This window comes from Apodemus sylvaticus, chromosome 15 (genome assembly GCF_947179515.1).
Source record: "Apodemus sylvaticus chromosome 15, mApoSyl1.1, whole genome shotgun sequence".
NCBI lineage: Eukaryota > Metazoa > Chordata > Mammalia > Rodentia > Muridae > Apodemus > Apodemus sylvaticus.
This window is the reverse complement of record NC_067486.1, coordinates 30,176,031-30,202,892: the sequence shown is the minus strand read 5'-3', so window position 1 is coordinate 30,202,892 and position 26,862 is coordinate 30,176,031.

Here is a 26,862-nt window from a genome sequence, read left to right as displayed (position 1 = left end):
TTTCCCTATCTTTTCAACCCAAGCAGTCCCTGTGCCGGGTCCGCATAGTATGCTTGAAAAACAGTATCCTTCCTACACTCACAACAATAGACACGAATTCACTAGTGCTAGTTTTGACCTCTATGTTGCTTACCGTGTGGATACTACTTCTTACCACCTTTTCTGCGAAGCTTCGCTGGATAGGGCTACCTCAGGAAATTCTCTCGTACCAGGTCGCCCACGTTCAGGCACCAATTATGTAGCTGCCCGCAGCCACATGTAAACCGGGTTACCTGTTGAGAGAATTTTGGGGTTATAGGGAAGAGGGACGAAAAGAAAGCGCGGCTAAGTCAATGTTCACTGATCAAAGCCGTAAACTTTAATGGCCGGACCTTTTAACAGTTTGGGCAAACCCTTCCCCCCAGACTCCAGGCTGAGTTCCGGTGGAAGTTGTCTAGCTGGTGTTTTAGTCCCTGACATCTCGGTGGTGTCTGCTTAGTTGATATTGTTGTACTTCCTATTGGGTTGCAAGCACCCTTCAGCTCCTTCAGTCCTTCGCCTAACTCTTCCATTAGGTTCCTATGCTCAGTCTGATGGTTGGCCGAACGTATTCTCATCTGTACTGGTCACAAGCTGGCAGTGCCTCTCAGAGGACAGCTATGCCAGGTTCCTGTCAACAAACCCTTCTTGGCATCAGTAGAAGTATCTGGGTTTGGTGTCTGCAGATGAGATTGATCCCTAGGTGGGGAGGCCTCTGGTAGCCACTAGAAAGTCCCAGATGCTAGGCAAGCTAGAGATCCCCAGGGATGACATTATCCAAATACTCAACAAAGGGGAGAGAGAAGCTGGAAGAGACTACATACAGTGGATAGGCATGACCACTGTTTGAGGTATGGGGCCACCCACCCATCTCAAAAATTTTAACCCAGAATTGTTCCTGTCTAAAGGAAATGCAGGGACAAAGAGTGGAGTAGAGACTGAAGGCCATCTTACTTTAAAGGACAGAAAATAACGCCTGGTCACCTGGATTTGGGAGTAGTGCTTAATTAGGGTGTGTGACTAAGGCCAAGCCTGATGGCTCTGACTAGTAAGGATGGCAATAAAGAACCTGGTCGTCTCCAAAACGTGTTTGATCCATGTTATGATTGGAAACTGAATGGAATGCCACTGGGCTAGTATTTGGAGAACTCACCAGACTGGAGTGAAACACAGGATATGTGACATGGTCTAGGCTTGGACATACGATAAGGCATGAGCCTTGAAGGGTCAGGTCTACTCACTAGACTGAGTTGGCACAAGGTTTGCGAGCCATGTCCAAGACCAGAAGTTTAAAGGATTTTTATAATTACCTAGATATAAATGGATAATTTTTTTATTTTGGGAAATATTTTTAGGAGGATGACTAGAAAATATTCTATGAACTGACATTTTGTTAAGTTTATCTTAATAACTTCTATACATAAGAACATTATACTTTTAAATCATAATTTATTCTGTCTCAATGCTCTTTGAATATGATAATCCATAAGTTTTTATAATCAACCAGAGAGTAAAACCAAAATAGACTATCCTGACTTTGGTTTGAGTTAATTTGATGAAGTTGTTGTTAAAGAAATGAGAAATCTCAAAATGTAAAAGTACAAACAATAGGAAATACAGGTATTGTTTTAATTAATTTGAAAAAATTGATCACAATATTTTTGATAAAAAAAACTCTGTAATCCATGATAAATCCTTGAAATTTTACTTCTGGTAAATGTTAAAGTTTCTGTTAATGTATTTATGAGTGACTTCAGGAGTAAATTTTTAGTAGCTCTATGTTAAAGTCAAACCAATGTGGATGGTTCTGGCCAGAAAACAGTTTATGTAACTTGGTGCTGTACTAACAAGGAAGACTGAACAACTATATAAAATAGAATTAAAAAAGATTTTTAAAAGAAATTTTTACTTCAGCTACAATGGAAATCTAACCCTAAGATTCTGAAAAATCATACTATAGAAATATTAGGGCCTTTTTTTCTACACTAAAAAATGAAATTGTTTCTAATTGAAAAGATCTCTAAAGGCAGAAAGAAAATAATTTTAACCCAAATTACACCATTAATAATTTTATTTACTTTTCTAAAAGTGTATAGAGTACAACTAAAGCAATATTTATCAGCAATGATCAGTTTAATTTAGGGTATTGTTAAATTTAGAGTACTTTTTAAAAATATTTTTATTTTCTATATTCCTTGTTTACATTCCAAATGATTTCCCCTTTCCCAGATCCCCCATCCCCATATGGCCTATAACCCTTATTCTCTCCACCCATTCTCCAATCACCTCCCTCCTTTTTCTCTGTCCTTATATTCTCCTCCAAAGTTAGGTCAATCCTTTCCAGGATCAGGACCCTCTCCATACTTCTTCATGGGAGTCATTTGTTATGCGATTTGTGCCTTGGTTTTTCAGAGCTTCTGGGCTAATTAATATCCACTTATCAGAGATTGCATTCCATGTGTATTCTTTTGTGATTGGGTTACCTCACTTAGGATGATATTTTCCAGATCAAACAATTTGCCTAAAAATTTTGTGAATTCATTGTTTCTAATTGCTGAGTAGTATTCCATTGTGTAAATAAACCACATTTTCTGTATCCATTCCTCCTTTGAGGGACATCTGGGTTCTTTCCAGCTTCTCGCTATTATAAATAAGGCTGCCATGAACATAATGGAGCATGTGTCTTTACTGTATGCCGGGGAATCCTTTAGGTATATGCCCAGGAGAGGTATAGCAGAGTTCTACGGAAGTGTCATGTCCAGTTTTCTGAGGAATCGCCAGACTGATTTCCAAAGTGGTTGCACCATCTTACAGCCCCACTAGCAGTGGAGGAATGTTCATCTTTCTCCACATCCTCACCAATACCTGTTGTCTCCTGAGTTTTTGACCTTAGCCATTCTGACTGGTGTAAGGTGAAATCTCAGGGCTGTTTTGATTTGCATTTTCCTAATGACTAATGATGTTGAGTATTTCTTAAGGTGCCTCTCAGCCATCTGAATTTCTTCAGGTGAAAATTCTTTGTTTAGATCTGTACCCCATTTTTAATAGGGCTATTTGCTTCCCTGGGGTCTAACTTTTTGAGTTCTTTGTATATATTGGATATTAGCCCTCTATCAGATGTAGGGTTGGTGAATATCCTTTCCCAATTTGTTGGTTGCCTTTTTGTCCTTTTAACAGTGTCCTTTGCCTTACAAAAACTTTGTAATTTTATGAGGTTCCATTTGTCAATTCTTGATCTTAGAGCATAAGCTATTGGTGTTCTGTTCAGGAACTTTTCCCCTGTGCCTATGTCCTCAAGGGTTTTCCCCTGTTTCTTTTCTATTAGTTTCAGTGTGTCTGGTTTTACATGGAGGTCCTTGATCCACTTGAAGTGGAGTACATGGAGATAAGAATGGATCAATTTGCATTCTTCTGCATGCTGACCTCCAATTGAACCAGCACCATGTGTTGAAAAGGCTATCTTTTTTCCACTGGATGTTTTCAGGTCCTTTGTCAAAGATCAAGTGACCATAGGTGTGTGGATTCATTTCTGGGTCTTCAATTCTAGTCCATTGGTCCACTTGTCTGTCACTGTGCCAATACCATGCAGTTTTTAACACTATTGCTCTGTAGTATTGCTTGAAGTCAGGGATACTTATTTCCCCAGAATTTCTTTTGTTGTTGAGAATAGTTTTAGCTATCCTGGGTTTTTGTTATTCCAGAAGAATTTGAGAATTGCTTTTTCTAACTCTGTGTAGAACTGAGTTGGGATTTTGATGGGGATCGCGTTGAATCTGTAGATTACTTTTGGCAAGATAGACATTTTAACTATATTAATCCAGCCAATCCATGAGCATGGCAGATTTTTCCATTTTCTGAGGTCTTCTTCGATTTCCTTCTTCAGAGACCTGAAGTTCTTTTCATATAGATCTTTCATTTGTTTGGTTAGAGTCACACCAAGATACTTTATATTGTTTGTAGATATTGTGAATGGTGTCATTTCTCTAATTTCTTTCTCAGCCTGCTTATCCTTTCAGTATATGAAGGCAACTGATTTGCCTGAGTTGATTTTATAACCAGCCACTTTGCTGAAGTTCTTTATCAGCTGTAGGAGTTCTCTGGAGGAGATTTTTGGGTCACTTAAATAGACTATCATGTCATCTGCAAATAGTGATAATCTGACTTCTTCCTTTCCAATTTGTATTGCCTTGACCTCCTTATGTTGTCTAATTGCTCTTGCTAGAACTTCAAGTACTATATTGAAAAGATATGGAGAGAGAGGACAGCCTTGTCTAGTCCCTGATTTTAGTGGGATTGCTTCAAGTTTCTCTCCATTTAGTTTCATGTTGGCTACTGGTTTGCTGTATATTGCTTTAACGATGTTTAGATATGAGCCTTGAATTCCTGTTCTTTCCAAGACTTTTAGCATGAAAGGATGCTGAATTTTGTCAAAAGAAAATAGATGCTTTTTCTACATCTAATGAGATGATCATATGTTTTTTTTCTTTGAGTGTGTTTATGTATTGGATTGCATTGATGGATTTCCTTATATTGAACCATTCCTGCATCCCTGGGATGAAGCCTACTTGATCATGGTAGATGATTGTTTTGATGTGTTCTTGGATTCGGTTGGAAAGAATTTTATTAAGTATTTTTGCATCAATATTCATAAGAGAAATTGGCCTGAAATTCTCTTTCTTTGTTGGGTCTTTGTGTGGTTTTGATATCAGTGTAATTGTGGCTTCATAGAACGAGCTGAGTAGAGTTTCTTCTCTTTCTATTTTGTGGAATAGTTTGAAGAGTATTGGTGTTAGGTCTTCTATGAAGGACTGATAGAATTCTGCACTGAAGCCATCTGGTCCCATGCTTTTTTAGGTTGGGAGACTTTCTATGACCCTTTTTATTTCTTCAGGTGTTATGGGACTGTTTAGTTCATCTATTTGATCCTGATTTAGTTTTGGTGTTGGATATCTGTCTAGGAAACTGTCCATTTCTTCCAGATTCTCCAGTTGTGTTGAGAATAGGCTTTTGTAGTACGATCTAATGATTTTTTGAATTTCCTCAGTTTCTTTTGTTATATTTCCCTTTTCATTTCTAAGTTTGTTAATCTGTATACTGTCTCTGTGCCCTTTGGTTAGTCTGGCTAAGGGTTTATCTATCTTGTTGATTTTCACAAAGAACCAGCTCCTGGTTTTGTTGATTCTGTGTATGGTTCTCTTTGTTTCTACTTGATTGATTTCGGCCCTGAGTTTGATGATTTCCTGCCTTCTATCCTCATGGGTGAAATAGCTTCTTTTTGTTCCAGGGCTTTCAGGTGTGTCGTTAAGCTGGTAGTGTTTGCTCTCTCCATTTTCTTTTTGGAGGCACTCAGGGCTATGAATTTTCCTCTTAGCACTGTTTTCATTGTGTCCCATAGATTTGGGTATGTTGTGTTTTCATTTTCATTAATTTCTAAAAAGTCTTTAATTTCTTTCTTTATTTCTTCCTTGACCAAGGTATCATTGAGTAGAATATTGTTCAGTTTCTACATGTATGTGGGTTTTCTGTTGTTTTTGTTGCTATTGAAGACCACCTTTACTCCATAGTGATCTGGTAGGAGGCATGGGATTAGTTCCATGTTCTTATATTTGTTGAGGTCTGTCTTGTGATCAATTATATGATCGATTATGGAGAAGGTACCATGAGGTGCTGAGAAAACGGTATATTCTTTTGCTTTAGGATAAAATGTTATATATATATATATATCTGTTAAATCTAATTGGGCCAAAGTTTCAATTAGTTTCACTGTGTCCCTGTTCAATTTCTGTTTTCCTGAAGGTTCCATTGAGGAAAGTGCAATGTTGAACTCACCCACAATTATTGTGTTAGGTGCAATGTGTGCTTTGAGCTTTAGTAAAGTTTCTTTTATGAATGAAGGTGCCCTTGTATTTGGATCATAGATGTTCAGGTTTGAGAGTTCTACTTGTCGTATTTTTCCTTTGACCAGCAATAAGTGTCCCTCAGAGTCTCTTTTGATGACTTTGGGTTGAAAGTCAATTTTATCTGATATTAGAATGGCTACTCCAGCTAGTTTCCTGAGACCATTTGCTTGTAAAATTGTCTTCCAGCCTTTTACTCTAAGGTAGTGTTTTTCTTTGACCCTGAGGTGTGTTTCCTGTATGCAGCAAAATGTAGAGTCCTGTTTAGGTATCCAGTCGGTTAGTATATGTCTTTTTATTAGGGCATTGAGCCCATTGATGTTAAGAGATATTAAGGAATAGTGATTCTTACTTCCTGTCATTTTTTATGTTATTTTTTTAAATTTGATTGGTTATCTTCTTTTGGGTTTGATGAAAGAAGGTTACTATCTTGCTTTTTCCAGGGTGATGTTTCCCTCCTTGTATTTGTGTTTTCCTTCTATTAACCTTTGTAGTGCTGGGTTTGTGGATAGATATTGGGTAAACTTGGTTTTCTCATGGAATATCTTAGTTTCTCCATCTATGGTGATTGAGAGTTTTGCTATGTATAGTAGTTTTGGCTGTCTTTTGTGTTCTCTTAGAGTAGGCGTGAGATCTGCCCAGGATCTTCTTGCTTTCATAGTCTCAGGTGAGAAGTCTGGTGTGATTCTGTTAGGTCTTTCTTTATATGTTTCTTGGCCTTTTTCTCTTACTGCCTTTAATATTCTTTCTCTGTTTAGTGCATTTGGGGTTTTGATTACAATGTGACAGGAAGAATTTCTGTTCTGGTCCATTCTTTTTGGAGTTCTGTAGGCTTCTTGTATATTCATGTGCATCTGTCTCTTTAGGTTAGGCAAGTTTTCTTCCATAATTTTATTGAAGATATTTGCTGGCCCTTTAAGTTGTAAATCTTCACTCTCATCTATGCCTATAATCCTTAGGTTTGGTCTTCTCATTGTGTCCTGGATTTCCTGGATGTTTTGGGTTACAAGCCTTTTGCATTTTGTATTTTCTTTAATTGTTGAATCCATGGTTTCTATGGTATCTTCAGCAACTGAGATTCTTTCTTCTATCTATTGTATTCTGTTGTTGATATTTGCATCTATGTCCCCTGATTTCTTCCCAGGGTTTTCTATCTCTAAAGTTGTCTCCCTTTGAGTTTTCTTAGTTGTTTCTACTTCTGATTTTAGATCCTGGATGGTTTTGCTTAGCTCCTTCACTTGCTTGTTTGTGCTTTTCTGTAATTCTTTAAGAGACTTTTGTGGTTCCTCTTTCATGACATCAGCCTATTTACCAAAGTTCTCCTGTATTTCCTTCAGTGATTTTTGTGTTTCCTCCTTATTTGCTTTTGTAATCTCCTGAATTTCTTTCAATGATTTTTGTGTTTCCCCTGTAAGGGCTTCGAACTTTTGATCCATTTTCTCCTGAATTTCTTAAAGTATGTCCTTCACATGTTTCTGTACCAGCATCATGATCAGTGATTTTAAATCCAAATCTTGTTTTTCTGGTGTGATGGGGTATCCAGGACATGCTGTTAAAGGAGAATTGGGTTCAGATGTTGCCATATTGCCTTGATTTCTGTTAGTGACATTCCTGCGTTTGCCTTTTGTGATCTAGTTCTCACTAGTGTTAGTTGGTCTTGTTGTCAATGCTGGACTCACCAGTGCAAGGTTCCTCTTCCCAGCTGGCCTCTGGTGCACAGCTGACCTCCTGCACTGCCTGGATACAGGGTGCTGTGGCCCAGGCTGTTCAGATGTAGAATCAAACACCAGAAGGTTCCTGCCTGGGGCCTGCTGGACTCACCAGAGCACACTGACTCATCCCAGTGGGCCTCCCGGGTGCCCCTCTGGCTTCTTGCAGGGCCTGGAGATGTGTTGTAGCCCAGGTTGTTCTGGATCCCGAAGTGGAGATCTGAAGGCTCCCGTCAGAGGCCTCGTGGGGCCGGACACATGCCTAGAGTATTGTTAAATCCTGGATAGACTGCCAAGGTGTTCCTTTAACATATCAAACTGTACCTGCCCTCCAGGTTTTCCTTGAATCCCTCAGTCCCTTCTTGTGACAGGTATAGCTAGAATACCCTCATCCCACCTGCTACCCAACCTGAACATTCCAGTCCAGAGGATGGGCTACCCTTTCCCTAGCTTTTTCCAGAAGTCGTTTTCTCTCTCTCTCTCTCTCTCTCTCTCTCTCTCTCTCTCTCTCTCTCTCTCTCTCTCTCTTTCTCTCTCTCTCCCCTCTCTCTCTTCTTTCTACCTATCTGTATGGCAACTTCCTAGGCCTTTTGAAACTAGTGGACTCACCTGCAAACTATTATCAAATAAACCTGTGTTTTATAGTTTTAATTGGTCTTGAATTGATTTAGTGGAGAAGCCTTTCTATTATATATTTCATTGCCATGCTTTCACGAATTAAAAACCTAATACTTTGAGATGGTCATACAATTTATTTTTAAAATATTTAAATCCACTTTTCAGAGTGGATTCTGATTCATCTTACTTTCCTCCCCACAAAATTTGTGTTCTCTCTGAGCGGTCAAATTAATTCTGTTTTGGGGCCTGTCCCATGGAAGGGATAACTATCAGAGGCTATGCCCTGAAAGAAAACTGATACAGAGGCAGCCTTCAGAATAGAAAAAATCTTTACCATCTTATGTCTGACAAAGGCTTCCTATCTAGGATATACAAATAACTTAAAAAGGAAAAGAGAAATAATGCAAACAAACCAATTAAAATTGGAAGAAGTAATTAGAGTTCTCAAAAGATGGTTGTAAAGTATTTTTAATGTTCTATATCTTCAGTAATTAGAAAGATGAAATTAAAGCTATTTTAAACTTCCATCTTAGCCACATCACAATGGGAAAATAAAACATAAAAGAAATGAAAATGCCACCAAATGTTGGCAAAAATCCCAGGAAAGGAAAACACACAATCACTGCTTATCAAAATGCAAACTGGAGCAGCTACTCTGGAAATCAGTGTTGTGGACAGTCCTCAAAGAACCAGAAAGAAATTATTCACATAATCCAGTAGTAACATTCTTGGTTATATGCCATCTACTACAGAGACAATTTTAACTTATTCATGTTCATTGCTCTTATATTTATAATAATCAGGATATAGAAACATTTAGCTATTCATTAAATGATAAAAGTACTGTAAATGTGGTACATTTATGTAGTAGAATATTGCTCAGCTATGAAGAAAAAATTGTGAAATTTGCAGGAAATGTAAGTGACTGAAACAATGATTCTGAGTAAGGTAGCCTATAGCCACAAAGAAATGCAAAGTATTGCCCTCCTAGGTATGTGGGAGCTTTACCTTTTCAGATATCTGTGTTTCATTCGAAATATCCATTGAGGTTAGGGAAAAGAGGAAAAGGTAATGTGTGTGTGTATAGGTTGGATATTTCAAGAGACTGAAGATAAAATTGATAGTCATTCTACTATTTTCTTTAGAAAAATAAATCTAACATTAATTTAGAGATAATTAGTATATGGATATTTTTAGTTTGCTTCACAAAATATGAAATTAAAAACATACTTTTAACTTTCTAAAACATTCCAATATATTTTGAGTGTGAATTATATTTTGCAATTTTTATTTGCATGCTAGATTAAAAATGGTGGATGAAATTATATATATATATATATATATATATATATATATATATATATATATATATCAGAATAAAATTCTCACAAGAACAATGAATATGAGTAATCTCAGCCACACAAAGATTGGTGTATTTATATAGACATATTAGCAAAATTACTCATTAACACAGCAACAATTAACCTTCTCTACCTTCATTAAAATTAAGGACTCTTGTTACTTCAGTTCTAGTAATAGAAAATCATAAACAAAACACTAATTGACAAGAGAACTAAAAATAATTATTAAAAAAGCAATATTTCTATCCTTTGGTCTGTTTTTCTAAACTATTAAATGGGACACTAGAAAACACTTAAATTATCCTACCATGAAAATTAATTATGAAAAAGTCGAGTAAGCAAAATTTAGAATGTGTATATGTATTGGAATATTGTTTAACAAACTAAGAATTCTAGGTAAATATAATGTCCTCTTGTGTTAACAAAGTGATAAATATTTAGTTGGTAAATATGAGGGAAAAAGAGTTTGATTAACTAGATCAAAAAAAACACAAGGTAGTAAAATAAAATAGTGCCACATCACCTATTCTGTATGGTTTCATACTTTTGAGACAGTATGTCTTGTGAAGTAGCATAGATTGGGTTCAATCTCAACATCAGCCTGTCTCAGCATCCTGAATAGGGAATTTAAAACCTTCCCTATTGAACTTAGTTTATGTTAGTTTTCTTGCCACACACCGTCAGATAACTGTTCAATGATGTTTATTAACTCCATAATTTGTTCAAGGATTTATATTTACTACACAGAACACACATTTGTGTTATATTACTTCCTTTCCTAGTCCAATGTCAAATATTCTTATTAATTTCCTAGAAGAGGCACCAAAAGCTCTCCACACAAAGAAGAACAAAAGAGAGAGAGAGAGAGGAAGGGAGGGAAGGAGGGAGGGAGGGAGGAAGGGAGGGAAGAAGGAAGAAAGAAAGAAAAGCAAGCACAAGAAACACATACACTCCTACACAACAATTAGAAAAGTAAGAGCATATGAATTTGAATGAGAGTGGGATATGGCATATGGTCTATAAGAGGGTTTGTAGGGAAAAAAGAATGGGAGAAATGTAATAATTTATATGTTATAATTTAACAAGAACACAAAAGGTCTGTGAAGATCACTAGCCATAGAATGCAAGATCATACATAAAGCATATGCAGGTGTTTTTTGTTTGTAATGATTTATTCATCACTATATGCTAAGAACACAATTAAGAACTGAAAGTTAATTCACAGTATGGTTCAAGCTTGTAGTCTTAACACTCAGAGACTGAGGCAGAGACATTAGGATTGTAATCTCCAGGCTAGAACAAACCACACAGGACGACATTCAAAAAGACAGATACTTATAATGATAATCACGAGAAAACATAGATATTCAGACTGATTCATGTACAGATATGCATTTTTATTATCAGTCATGCATGAAAAAAAGCCATTTTCATATCCACTATAGAGCTATCATTTCATGTAAATGAATTCCACATGGACAGGGATGGATTTAATCAGCTGTAGTTTAAAACAAAGGAAAGCACAGAGATCAATTTTATTTGTACTGAACATGCACATAATTTTGCCAACATTCCTTAAATGGTGTGGTACAACCACAAATCTGTTTGCATTTTATTTGCACAGTGTTTGTATTTTATAGGATACGTGTAACAGTGATTTTGGTTTGAAGTATAGAGTAAAAGAATCATACTTTTATTCAAATGCAGCCCAAAATATATTAAATAATTTATCATTTCACAATAGATCCATATGTGATGATATGGATTATCACATACCTCCATTACAGATACACAGAGATGATTTCATTTTATTTTATGTCTTAATACATGACACTTTAGATTTTTAAATTTACTCCTTTAAAATCGGTCAGTTGAAAGATGACTTCATCTTTTCTCATCTGTAATTTAGGATCTGTTAATTCTTATACTAACACAAAAATATTATGTTCTAATTGATATAATTAATAATTAATATAAATGATTTTATTTATAAAATTGATTATATTAACTCATCATAGAAAATCCTGTTATGGTCTTGATTCTAAGAGTCTCTTAAAAAAGGGTGTTCTGGGCATTGCAGATGCCAAGAAGTGCTTGCTGACAGGAGCCTGTTAAAGTTGCATCATGAAAGGCTGCGAGAATCTCACAAATACAGAAACAGATGCTCACAGTCAACAATTGTACTGAGCACAGGGACCCCAATGGAGGAATTAGAGAAAGGACTGAAGGAGCTGAAGGGATTTGCACGCCCATAGGAAGAACAACAATATCAACCAAGTAGAATGCCCCCCCCTAAGAGCTCCCAGGGACTAAACCTTCAACCAAAGAATACACATGGAGGGACCCATGATTCCATTTGCATATGTAGCAGATTGTCTGGCATAAATAGGAGAAGAGATCCTTGATCCCGTGAAGGCATGATGCCCCATGGTAGGGGAATGCCAGGGTGGTGAAACAGGAGTGGGTGGATGGGAAGGGGAGCACCCACATAGAAGCAGGGAGGGGGAATGGGATGGGAGCTTCCAGAGGGGAAACTGAGAAAGGGGATAACACTTGAAATGTAAATATACAAAATACCCAATAAAAATAAAATAAAACAAAAAAGGGATTCTTAGGACAATATTTATTAATTGACTTTTCCTCTTATTGAATCTCTAATTTCACTTGATTTACAAGCATGAGAAACTTTATTTTCAATAACAGACTGAACACTTACCACACATAACATGATATGTTGATATGGATAAGATGAAAAGTATTGCGTATACTTTTCACCAAATAATGTGCATGTGGTAAGAGACCACAGATAGCGGGATAGATTACAGTTAAGTTGATAGATTTTCATAAGTGTACATGACAACTGTAAAAGTTCTTGTCTTGACAGATCTACAGATAACGAATGAAGATTTGAAATCAACTTAAGATTAATTCATAGATATACAACTTCGATAGCCCTTAGTTTATATCTTTTTGCTATGTATTTTATTCTTCTGATATAAAATTTTAATTTCATTTTCCTAGATGTTTTAGGCTTTATTTACACCATTTCTTTATTTATACTATTGAATATTTCATATCTTGTTTGAGACATTTGCTATATGTCTTTAATAATTGTATATCATTTAATTATAAAATCATGATAGTTGTAATGATAGCATAGTGATTCTTTGTTAAATGTAATTTTTCTTCTTCCTTTACAAGATTCAAGATCCTTCCTCTAACTTGAATATAAATAATGATAACAAAGAGCCTGCTGTTAGGTGAACTCAACGGAAAACACTAAATATTTCACAAATTAGTTGGTGTAAATGATAATGTTCATATCTATACTCTTTATTCAATGGATATCATTTCGTTACAAGACACTTTCATATTAACAATTGCTTTCAGTATCATCCAGTATTTGTTTTGTATGGATACATTCTTTCCAGTTCTACCAGGAAATAGAAACAAATATTAGGGATATTTCTGATGTCTTAAAACTTATTTAATTATGGCCCCTAAGGTGTTGTGTCGATTGTTGATTGGATCTATGAATAACTTGTGATGTATTAGGATAGCCACAACTATTTCTTTCCTCTCTACATTCTGTTCTGCATGTTTAGAGACCAGAACTGATTGACAGGTGTGCCAGGATGCTTACCAATGCTGGGTCCTTTGTAGACTAAGTTTTCACAACCCAGGAGGTATGACTATGCAAACACTCGCAGATGGTTATGTAAATGTACATGCCGTTGTTCTGCTGAAGGTTGACATAGTGATGCATTCAATTAATTTTAAGCATATGAATGTTTTACTAGAAAAAATGCATTAAGAAATATTTTGGAGACCTTTCATCCATTACAGAATTCTTCTCACCTGTTGTTTGCCCTAATAGACATTCTAAAATCTTGGCAGAACATTTTATAGTTGAAAGATTTCAATCTCTGAGAGTATTACATGGCAGATGGCAATGTAAAGGAACCACTCAACTATTTGAGTGCTATGTCTCCAAAGCCATCTGCTGGGTATTCATTCCCCTGGGCTTCTCAACTCCTAGAAGCTGGAACACACAGTCACAGAGACTCAAAGTTTTTGACAGTGCAAATTAAAGGATACACACACACACACACACACACACACACAGAGACACAGACACGCACAAATATATGAAAAATTAAACTATTTTATTTATACTTTTTTAAATTTTAAATCATTTCACAGGACTTTTTGCTGAATATTTTAAGTAGATTTGTCTTAAGTTCTCTTTTACTTTTTTAACTATAAAACTAGAGCTAAACTCCAACAATGTGCAATTTTATTCTCCTATCAATTTTCCTATTATTTGTTTGAAGTAATATTTTGATAAGCGGCACTTAGAAATGGATGTATTATTACAAATATTAAGCAAGTAAATCTGTTTCTATAAAATAATAATGAAAATATTAGAAAAAATTAAGCCCCAATGTATCACAACTGAATTTATTACCCTTTTGATTATATTTATTTTAGTTCATTCTCAGATATGCTTTTACAAGTATTCATATTTAGATACTCATTATTCTTAGGGATTTACATTATTAATATGAAAAATAATTTTCAGGTATACAAATATTGGGAAATAAAATCATTTATTATTGAAGGCTGTATTTTATATTAAACTGATGATTGAAATAGCTGTGCTGACTTTGAGGTTATACAAAGTATCATTTATGATAACTAAATTAAGGCTTTTGCTATAGATACATGCACATATACATATACATACACATATATCTATACATAAACATACATATATATGTATATTTTTTTAAATGGTCAAGTTTTATTATGTCAATAAAACAGAACTTGTTTCTGTGCTATATCAAGTATTTTAAGACAGGTAATTTATCAACAGCAAACATGTATAATAATTAAGTCTCTAAAGATAAAAGCCGATTTTTGTGAAGTTTTTGATGCTAAGTACATGATGTCAATTACATGGTCCTGGGAGACAATTTAATTTTGAAAATTAGCTACATGTTTTTAAAATGTTGGTTTTAAAAATATGAACATTTATAATGAATTACATAGAAGGTATAATTTATATGTATCTATAGAGTAGCCTGTCTGTCTTAGTTAGGGTATGCATTTCTTTAAAGAGATATCATGGTCATGGCAATTCTTAAAGAGGAAAACATTTAATTGGAGCTGGCTTACAGTTTTAGAGATTTAGTCCATTATTATCATGCCAGGAAGCATGGCAGAATCCAGGCTGATGTGCTACAGGAGAAAAACCTAAGAATTTTACAACTTGATCTGAAGGCATCCAGGAGATTGTCTTCTTCCTTGTACAGAGCTTAAGACCTCAAACCTACATAGTGAGACACACCAACAAGGCCACAACTCCTCCAATAAGGCAATACCTCCTACATGGGCCACTCCCCATGTCTGAGCCCTGACACATATGAATCTACAGGGGACAAAATTAATCAAGCTACCACACTGCTCCTCTGAAGACAAAGTTTAATCATCTCACACAAGAAAATTTAAATGTGCAGCATTTTCGCTAAAATTTAGTCACATGGATTATTGGTAAAGTGTCCTTGGCCATGTAAGTGAATTGAGAGGCTAAGTCTGGAAGAGGAATTATACTACATCTATACTTCAGACCTAAGCATGTATATACCCAGTGTCTCCCAAACACTCTTGGCCTGTCAGGCTCATCCCGTGACTCTGAAACAGTAAGAAAAGCAGTCATCCAAAGATGTTATAACCTCAGTGCCCTTAATAACAGCTAGACAATGAACTATGTCCAATAATGTTTAGTTATCGTTGCTTATCTCACTTATACAAATGACCTCAGTGGGAAAGGGAAGCAGAAAACCCATCCGTAAAGGAATGTTCTGTTTGTCTGAGACTCTGACTATCTATTTCAGCAGGGGTTCTCTAGTTAGTTTGGGCTGGATGCTTGAAGATGTTTGCCTTTCTCTAACTACTCATTCTTTTATTTGTAAGCATCACTCCTTAGGACATTCTACTCTAACTGGGGCTCACTCAATCGCAAACGCCAGCTGGTAATTTAAATACAGCCACCAGGTCAATTTCTGAAACATTGCTATAGGTTTATAATCTTATATTTTATTGTCATTTTCGTTCTTGCTGCTGCTGCTGCTGCTGTTGGTTAGCTTTCTCAGTCAGCCTAATCCAGTTGCCTCTGCTGAATTTTTTGAGCATTAAATTCGATGATATTTTTCTACTCATGTACAGTCTGTGTCTTTTTGCTAATTGTCCCCTATTTGTTCAATTTTTCCTTACTAGACACTTGGTAAACTCACTTATTCAAAAGCAGGAACATAGCTGTCAGAGATCTATCCATGGAGAGTACAGAATACAGATATTTATAAAAGCCATATCTAGACCAATTTTCTGATAGAAAGTCATCTTACTGAATGAAGCACTTGGGGTGATATCACCTACTTAATTTTAGGGTTCTTTTTATGATTCCAAAGTTATAAGTTAACTGTTGATATCAAATAATTCTTTCCTGATCTTTGTGATAAATTAGGTCTGCTTAGTAACCTGGAGCTTCTAAATAAATGTCTTAATATTTTGTTGTCTGCTCTTGTAAAGCATTGCTGTTGGGAGAAATAGTCCTTGCTATTAACTGTGCTTTGATGTGGGTTGGAAGAAACACATTAACAAACTCATAGCATTTCATCCAGTTTATATTTGTAACCAAAAATCATCTTTGATTTATTACTATCATCTTTGAAGTAAGACAAAGATACCATAAAGAGACTATTTTTACAATCATGTAGAAAAATATTGTTTCTCGGTGAATCAGAAAAGTACTCAGTGTTTTTCTGAAGTTTGATCATTTTCTCATCTTATAGACTTTTAAAATTTAGGCTGCTTCTAAGAATTTCATTAATACATTGTTTTTAATTGCTGAGTAGTAGATCATCCTAAGTGAGGTAACTCATTCACAAAAGAACTCACATGGAATGCAGTCACTGGTAAGTGGATATTAGCCCAGAAGCTCTGAATACTCAAGACAAAACTTACATATCAAATCATTCCCAAGCAGAAGGAAGGAGAGGGCCCTGGTCCTGGAAAGGCTTGAGGCAGCATTGTAGGGGATTACCAAGACAGAGAAGTAGGAGGGGGTTGATTGGGGAGTGGGCAGAGGGAAGAGAGTTTATGGGACTTATGGGGAAGGGGGAATCGGGAAAAGGTAAATCATTTGGCATGTAAACAAAGAATATAGAAAATAATATAAAAAAAGAAAGAAAACAGACAGACCTGAAAAAAATTTCAAGTTTCAAATGACATTTTAAGAATACACACATTTTAACACACACACCTTGAATGACTTATTAATTCTTCTGCAAAGGAAGCAATATGAGATACTAGTAAAATTTAGTCTTAGTTGCATTCTCTAAATTATCTCTAAGTAAATGTATATTTAAAAATAAGTATCACAAAGTTACATATATTCATATATAATTAACAAGAATACCTTTGAAGAAAAATTTATACAACAACATAGTAAATGATGGTTTGACTTAGTTTTTTAATTTGGTTTATATTTCATTTTAATTATCTTTAGAATTCTACATTAAGTTTTCTTTTCTCAAGCTCTGTCTAAATCTAATACTGTGTATTTTTGTCACTTACCACCAGTGTCTATATTGCAATATTGTTCTTTGTTTTTAGAATTATTACCTTTGACTATGATAAAACTTCAGTGTATGAGTTCTCCTAAACTGAAGTGTAATCCAAAAATACAATATATCTCTATATATGTAAATGTTGAGCTGAATTATTTTGGAAAATAAGTAATACATGTTATGTTTATTAACATTTTCCAAAACAATAAAAATTTTCAAAATTATTTGAACAGTTTGATCAAAGAAATGTCAATGACAGCAAATGCTATTGTATCAGTACTGGCTTTACTATGCCTTATGTTATTATGATATACATAAGATACCCTAAATATTGCAGGTATTGTCACAAGGATTTATTGACCTAGAAATTGCTTAGCCATAAATCATTTCTTTTATTAATTTATCAAATATCAAAATACCTAGGCACTCTGTTGAAATCTTGTATTATATACAAAATTGGTATATATATATATATATATATATATATATATATATATATATATATACACAATTTATACATATATATATAAATTGGACCAATTGGTTTGATTTTTTGGAGTGTCATGAAGTAAAATATAATTGTGTATGCTCACTTATAATTTCTACCCTTGAATGGTTGATACATAAATATTCATGCTGGATGCCAGTATAGATTAATAACATAACTTTTATCAGTATTACCTCTGTTTTTCAAGACTCAAAAGAGCAAAGGGCACAAATGGTCAAAGTGAATCAACTAGGAGAAACATCTAGAGATTAAAAGCACTAACTGTTCTTCCAGAGGTCCTGAGTTCAAGTCCCAGCAACCACATGGTAGGTAACAAAAATGTATAAAGTAATGTGATGCCCTCTTCTGATGTGTTTGTACTTACCTAAAACAAATAAATAGATTTAAAAAAGAATGCATAATGAATCAACCAATTATTTAAGATTCTGACTCAAAATTAAAACAGTAATGATATTTTGAATAAACAATACAAGCAGAAAATTGAAAATAGTTCCTTACCAATCTCATATTCAAATATCTGTATGTTAAGTTATAAACATATTTTATAGAAATTTGTATGATGAGGACAAATATACGTATTTCAAATGATTGCTGAGCAACATTCTCTATTCACACTTATTCAAAGGTATTATTATTTATAAGCATATACAGTAGTATATGTCTTGTAAGACTAATTTAAAAAGCAAAATATTTATTTTTCTATTATGCAGATTTTATCATGACCTATTTCCCCTGTGTAGATATTTCCTACCACAGATAATTGAACCTAACTTTGATATTTGACATTTTCATTTCCAAGATGATACAACCTTTATCCTTTCTACTGAGGCAGGTTGAAGGTGATCTATATGACAGGCTTGCTGCATATCTGAGATAATAAGAAAGCCCAGACTCAATTTCAAGATGACCATGTTAAAGGATATTAAACTCTCTGAGGAGATGACTACAATTAAAATATTAAATATGATATAAATATAAATAAAGTTTATATTTTCCTTGAAATATCATTCATATCTTAACAAAGAGAAACTTTACTAAAAGGTGGGTTTGAAAATAAATTTTAATCACTGATGAAATCAATTGCAATCTTAAAAGATGTTTTACACATTAGAAAAAGAACATGGTTTTTGGAGTGAGTGGATTCTAGATTTTAAAAAAAAAGCCTAATACATAAATTATAAGATTTAATATATATGTGACTTGTCTGAAGTCAGATAATATATTACATGTAAATTATAAATTCTTAAATGTTAGGCAATAATATTCACATTAAATATTCAAAGAATTAGTATTGCGGGATTTTTACATATTATATTAAACATTATTTGATATTCTATTTTATTTTAAGAAAGATTATTTAGGATTTTTCACATTATATTTGGTCAATAAATATTTTAAATTATGAATAAGCTATACTTACATTTTTCTCACTAGTAATTCACTATCCTGTTAATTAAATTTCTATTGCTATGAGGAACTGCCACTAACAACTGCCACTCCCCAACTCCACTTTTTGTTTCCAATTTTATTCTGTGAGGGAAGTTAGGGCAGAAACTCAAGACAGAAACCTAGAGGCAGGAATTAAAACAGTCTTGGCTTGCCCCTTACTTTCCTTTCCTATACAGACAAAACCACTTGCCATGAGTGGTACTATTCCTAATTATCTGGTCTTTATCATAATCGTTAATCAATAAATCCCATAAATACTAGCCTACAAGACAATCTCATGGGGGCATATCTTTTTTTAATTAAGATTTTCCCCTTCCTGTGTATGTCCAGGTTTCTGTAAGGTTGACATAAATCTAACCAAAACAATTGACTCCTTGACAATTTTATACACAAATCTATCACTATAGAACTATGACAATTCCTTTGTCATGTATCCCTAAGATCCTGTATTAGTATTACTATCACAATATAAAGCATATCAACTTTCAAAAGTGCAAGTCTTAAAATTCTAAAACAGTTTAAAAATTCAGTCTCTTGGTGGCTCCTCCTAGAATATTGGCTGTTTAAAATGAAGCAGAATATCTCCTACCCAGTCAATGGCTGTTAGAAACTCATTAAAATAGAAAATAATTAAAAACTTCATACTTTTTACATAAAAAAGAACTTGATATTTATCCTCTTTGTGAAGAGAGGAAGAATTGTATGGTTCAGGCAACCTTAGAAAATACCAGTGGTTTTTGTTTGTTTGCTTGTTTTGTTTTGTTTTTTGTGATAGTATAATGTGACCAACTTGACCATGGTAAAGTGTGCCCATGCTTAGCTAAGGGACATTCTTGTTATAGTCCAAAAAAAGATTGGAAAGAAAAATAAAAAATCTATTCAGGGGTGTGTTATGAATACAAATCTGAGTATTTATAACTTGGATATTGTGGGGGAAAAAACAAACCAACAATACAAAGAATACCTAGACAGACAGATACTATTGTGCTCCAGTGATTGGGGCTCAAATAAATAGATACATGATAGATAGATAGATAGATAGATAGATAGATAGATAGATAAAAAATAAAAGAAAAATGATCTTCAAACTTTGCAGTTTTACTAAAGAAAATATTGTCGTCCCCCCCAACATGTTGTCAGAATCCTCTTAAAAGAAGGTCAGAACCTTAGCACCAGAGGACCCAAGGTTCAACATCTCATTACTTAACATCTGCATCAAAATTGTCAAAATATTTCTTTGAAGAAGCAGCAGACTAAACAAATCAAGAAAATAAAGAAAGTCAACCAAAAAATTTCCAAGAACAAATTGTATTGCTATGAAGGCTGACCTTTTGGAACTGAGAGAGTCTATTTCTGAATCTGAGTCCAAGAAAAAAATTGGTGATGGTGATGATGATGATGATGATGATGATGATGATGGCAAAGACTTTGTACACAGCCAATTCAGAGCCCTTGATCTGGGCCCTAGTGGTAGTTGAGCTGGTCAGTCCACCACTCTCCATATTGAGCTCTCCAGCACTGTTGGGCTAGGACTCCCAATGCGGCCATTGGCAGCAGGCAGGATCAGCTTTCCTGCTGTCCCCCTCCCCCCCCCCACCCCTGTGGCTTACCCAAGCCCACACCTCCACTGTGCTGTGCAGTCAAGGTGTGAGGCCCACTCTCCCAAGTGTTACAGCCTATGGGGGACTGGGACAGCTCTTCCACTCTCACACCCTCACAGTCGGCTCAGTTGTATCTTTACCATCGGGTCAGATCCTATGTCTTTCCAAGGCAAGGGTACAGGGCCTACTCTCCTGAATGCTACAGCCAATGAGGCAACAGGTTGTCTCTTCGGTTCTTATAACCCCAAGGTCATCTCTCCAGGTGACTAGATGTGGCAAAGGAGAGGGGGAGGGGGAGGGCATAATCCCAGCACCTGTGTCACCTCAAGCAGACTAGTGGTGGGGCCAACTCTCCTGTATTCTTTCCCTTTCCTTGGTTCACCCATAGCCTTGTCAGCCATAACCCTGTCACCTATAGCAGCTCTACTATGCTGCTTGGCTGAGACACAGGGCCTGTTTTCACAAGTGCTGCTGCTGTTGACCAATGGAGCCAGCCCTCCAGGGCTCCTGGGCATTCATGTGGTCCCTGGTGGATGACCTGACCAGGGACATCTGCCTCTTTCCTAATGGTAATGTGAGCCATTGACATCAACACTGACTCCTGCCACTGTGTAGCCATGTACTCAGACATGGCCTTCAGCAGCACATTCACCTAAGTCCTCACCATGGACCCAGGTGGTAGGGCTGGCCCGTCCCAAGTTGATTCTCCAGTTCCATCTCTCTTCACAATGCTCAAGCTGCCCTACTCTCTTTCTCTCCCATCTGACTACCATATCCTCATACATTATGGTAGCTCAAGCTGTAGGCTGGCCACATGGCAGGCAAGCCCTTGGGTGACATCCTCTCTTTGTGCTTGCGGTGTGGCTACAAGAGTGTGTTTATAGCCTGACTGTTTTCTGTTGGAGGGCAGGTCTGTGGGTGGTAATGATGCCCCACCTTTCTCTGTCTGTCTTTCTCCTCCCATGCTGTGCTACCTGGATTTGAGTTGATTTGATTTTTTTTTTTTTTTATGAGTCACAGACATAAGAGAGCTTAGGCCACCGAGCCAGAAATCAAACTAGGATGAGCTAAGGATAGCCAATGCTCTGCCCCTGACAAATAAAAAGAACAGGGCCACCAAGGTGACTCTTTGTCCATTGCCAGGGGTTTGTTGTAGTATTCTTATGTCACTACTTATTTGCTTTTGTGCATATCGAGGCCTTGAGGATACGCTTAGCTTTTGGAGGGTACGAAATAAAAAGTTCAGGATTCAATTGCTACAGCTGTCCAGATCGTTGGTTAAAAAGCTATGCTTTTGAAGTATTCATCAATGTGCATACCAAAGTAGTCACAAAAGTCACAATCATGATGCTATCATATTTACAAGCTGTCTTCTCTTGACAGAAGTTCTCTAACATTGTTCTTTTAAATAATTGGTTCGGCATATTTCTAAACTTGGACATGATTAATATAAGCAGGTTTAAACTCTATTAAAATATATGACAGTGAAAGAGTAGCAACCAGAGGTCTGGTGAGGTCCTCTTTGTGTTCAGATAGTGAGCAAAGCTGGCCCTCATCAGCTATGCTGTTGATGTCCCTGATGATTTCCCTGGGGTCCATTCCCTATGGACTGTTCTCCATTTTGTTCTCTGTGGACTTTAAAAATTCATTAGCAGTGATTAGGGAAAAAGATTCATTTTTTTCCTTGTGGTACATGCTTTAATCCTACTCATTCATGCCCTTAAAATTTTTAAATGAATTACAATTTATTTGTCTTCTTTGTCTGAAAATATCCAATATGAAAAAAGTTTCTTGAAACTGTATATTAGATTACCATTGTCTTCTAACTTGTGTATGCATTTCTGTCCATTTTCAATTTAATTTTAATATTAAAATTATGACTGTTGTATTTCTGAGTCAGGTTGAGTAAGATGGTCAAATAATGTAATAAAAATGAATCATGAATGATTTTCATTTCTATTAAAAGGGAAATATGAATTTATATATACATATATTCATATCTATTATATTCACTTTATATACTGACTTTTATATTATACATAGCTATATATATATGGTAGCTTGAAGATAGACATCTTTGAATTAAATGTGTATATTTAAGATTATCTCAAATGAACATCACATCTCCAGGTCCTGAAAGAGGCAAGAGGGGCTTCCGGGCGGCCAGCAGGGAGAAATCGGTGTGCTCCAGTGAATCCAACGGGCCCCAGCAGGAGCCTTCAAGTGTCTGCTTCAGGGTCTGAACAACCTGGGCAACAGCACCCTATCTCCAGGCAGTGCAGGATGTAAGCTGTGCACCAGAGGCCACCTGGGAAGGGGCAGCTTGCACTGGTGAGTCCAGCATTGACAAGACCAACTAACACCAGTGAGAACTAGATGGCAAAAAGCAAACGCAGGAACGTCACTAAAAGAAATCAAGGCAATATGGCAACATCTGAACCCAATTCTCCTTTACCAGCATGTCCTGGATACACCATCACACCAGTAAAACAAGATTTGAATTTAAAATCACTGGTCATGATGCTGGTACAGGAACACATGAAGGACATACTTAAAGAAATTCAGGAGAAAATGGATCAAAAGTTAGAAGCCCTTGCAAGGGAAACACAAAAATCATTGAAAGAAATCCAGGAGAATAAAAAGCCAATAATGAGGAAACACAAAAAACACTTAAAGAAATACAGGAGAACTTTGGTCAACAGGCTGAAGGCATGATAGAGGAAACACAAAAATCTCTTAAAGAATTACAGGAAAGCACAAACAAGCAAGTGAAGGAGCTAAGCAAAACCATCCAGGATCTAAAATCAGAAGTAGAAACAACTAAGAAAACTCAAAGAGAGACAACTTTGGAGATAGAAAGCCTTGGGAAGAAATCAGGGGACAGAGATGCAAATATCAACAACAGAATACAAGAGATAGAAGAAAGAATCTCAGATGCTGAAGATTCCATAGAAACCATGGACTCAACAGTTAAAGAAAATACAAAAAGCAAAAAGCTTGTAACCCAAAATATCCAGGAAATCCAGGACACAATGAGAAGACCAAACCTAAGGATTATAGGCATAGATGAGAGTGAAGATTTACAACTTAAAGGGCCAGCAAATATCTTCAATAAAATTTTGGAAGAAAACTTCCCTAACCTAAAGAGAGGGATGCCCATGAATATACAAGAAGCCTACAGAACTCCAAACATACTGGACCAGAACAGAAATACTTCCCGTCACATAATAATCAAAACACCATATGTACTAAACAAAGAAAGAATATTAAAGGCAGTAAGAGAAAAAGGCCAAGTAACATATAAAGGAAGACCTATCAGAATCACAGCAGACATTTCACCTGAGACTATGAAGGCTAGAAGATCCTGGGCTGATCTCAGACAGACTCTAAGAGAACACAAATGCCAACCAAAACTACTATTTCCAGCAAAACTCTCAATCACCATAGATGGAGAAACTAAGATATTTCATGACAAAACCAAGTTTACCCAATATCTATCCACAAACCCAGCCCTACAAAGGATAATAGGAGGAAAACACCAATACAAGGAGGGAAACTTCACCCTGGAAAAAGCAAGATAGTAACCTTTCATCAAACCCAAAAGAAGTTAACCAATCAAATTTAAAAAAATAACGTCAAAAATGACAGGAAGTAACAATCACTATTCCTTAATATCTCTTAACATCAATGGACTCAATGCCCCAATAAAAAGACATAGTCTAACTGACTGGATACGTAAACAGGACCCTACATTTTGCTGCTTACAGGAAACACACCTAAGGGTCAAAGACAAACACTAGCTTAGAGTAAAAGGCTGGAAGAAAATTTTACAAGCAAATGGTCTCAGGAAACAAGCTGTAGTAGCCATTTTAATATCAGATAAAATTGACTTTCAACCCAAAGTCATCAAAAGAGACTCTGAGGGACACTTCTTGCTGGTCAAAGGAAAAATACAACAAGAAGAACTCTCAATCCTGAACATATATGCTCCAAATGCAAGGGCACCCTCATTCATAAAAGAAACTTTATTAAAGCTCAAAGCACGCATTGCACCTAACACAATAATTGTGGGTGACTTCAACACTGCACTTTCCTCAATGGACCGATCAGGAAAACAGAAACTAAACAGGGACACAATGAAACTAATTGAAGTTTTGGACCAATTAGATTTAACAGATATATATAGAACATTCTATCCTAAAGCAAAAGAATATACCTTTTTCTCAGCACCTCATGGTACCTTCTCCAAAATCGACCATATAATTGGTCACAAGACCGACCTCAACAAATATAAGAAGATCGAACTAATCCCATGCCTCCTATCAGAACACTATGGAGTAAAAGTGGTCTTCAATAGCAACAAAAACAACAGAAAACCCACATACACGTGGAAACTGAACAATATTCTACTCAATGATACCTTGGTCAAGGAAGAAATAAAGAAAGAAATTAAAGACTTTTTAGAACACAATGAAAATGAAGACACAACATACCCAAATCTATGGGACACAATGAAAGCAGTGCTAAGAGGAAAACTCATAGCCCTGAGTGCCTCCAAAAAGAAAATGGAGAGAGCATACATTACCAGCTTAATGACACACCTGAAAGCCCTAGAACAAAAAGAAGCTATTTCACCCAGGAGGAGTAGAAGGCAGGAAATCATCAAACTCAAGGCCGAAATCAATCAAGTAGAAACAAAGAGAACCATACAAAAAATCAACAAAACCAAGAGCTGGTTCTTTGAGAAAATCAACAAGATAGATAAACCCTTAGCCAGACTGACCAAAGGGTACAGAGAAAGTATCCAAATTAACAAACTTAGAAATGAAAAGGGAGATATAACAACGGAAACTGAGGAAATCCAAAAAATCATCAGATCCTACTACAAGAGCCTGTACTCAACACAACTGGAGAATCTGGGGGAATTGGACAATTTCCTTGACAGATACCAAATACCAAAATTAAATCAGGACCAAATAGATCATCTAAACAGTCCCATAATGCCTAAAGAAATAGAAGGAGTCATAGAAAGTCTTCCAACCAAAAAAAGCACAGGACCTGATAGTTTCAGTGCAGAATTCTATCAGACCTTCAAAGAAGAGTTAACACCAATACTCTTCAAATTATTCCACAAAATAGAAACAGAAGGAACACTAACCAATTCTTTCTATGAAGCCACAATTACGCTGATACCAAAACCACACAAAATCCAACAAAGAAAGAGAACTTCAGACCAATTTCCCTTATGAACATCGATGCAAAAATACTCAATAAAATTCTTGCCAACCGAATCCAAGAACACATCAAAACGATCATCCACCGTGATCAAGTAGGCTTTATCCCAGGAATTCAGGGTCGGTTCAATATACGTAAATACATCAATGCAATCCACTACATAAACAAACTCAAAGAAAAAAAAAACACATGGTCATTTCATTGGATGCTGAAAAAGCATTTGACAAAATTCAGCATCCTTTCATGCTTAAAGTCTTGGAAAGAACAGGAATTCAAGGCCCATACCTAAACACCTATGGCCTCTTGATCCTCGACAAAGAGGCTGAAAACATCCAATGGAAAAAAGATAGCCTTTTCAACAAATGATGCTGGTTCAACTGGCGGTCAGCATGCAGAAGAATGCCAATTGATCCATCCTTGTTTCCTTGTACTAAGCTCAAATCCAAATGGATCAAGGACCTCCACATAAAGCCAGACACTCTGAAGCTAATAGAAAAGAAACTGGGGAAGACCCTTGAGGACATGGGTACAGGGAGAAAGTTTCTGAACAGAACACCAATAGCGTATGCTCTAAGAGCAAGAATTGACAAATGGGACCTCATAAAATTACAAAGTTTCTGTAAGGCAAAGGACACCCTCAAGAAGACAAATCGGCAACCAACAAATTGGGAAAAGATCTTCACCAATCCTACATCAGATAGAGGGCTAATATCCAATATATATAAAGAACACAAGAAGTTAGACTCCAGAAAACCAAACAACCCTATTAAACAATGGGGTACAGAGTTAAACAAAGAATTCTCACGTGAAGAACTTCGGATGGCAGAGAAGCATC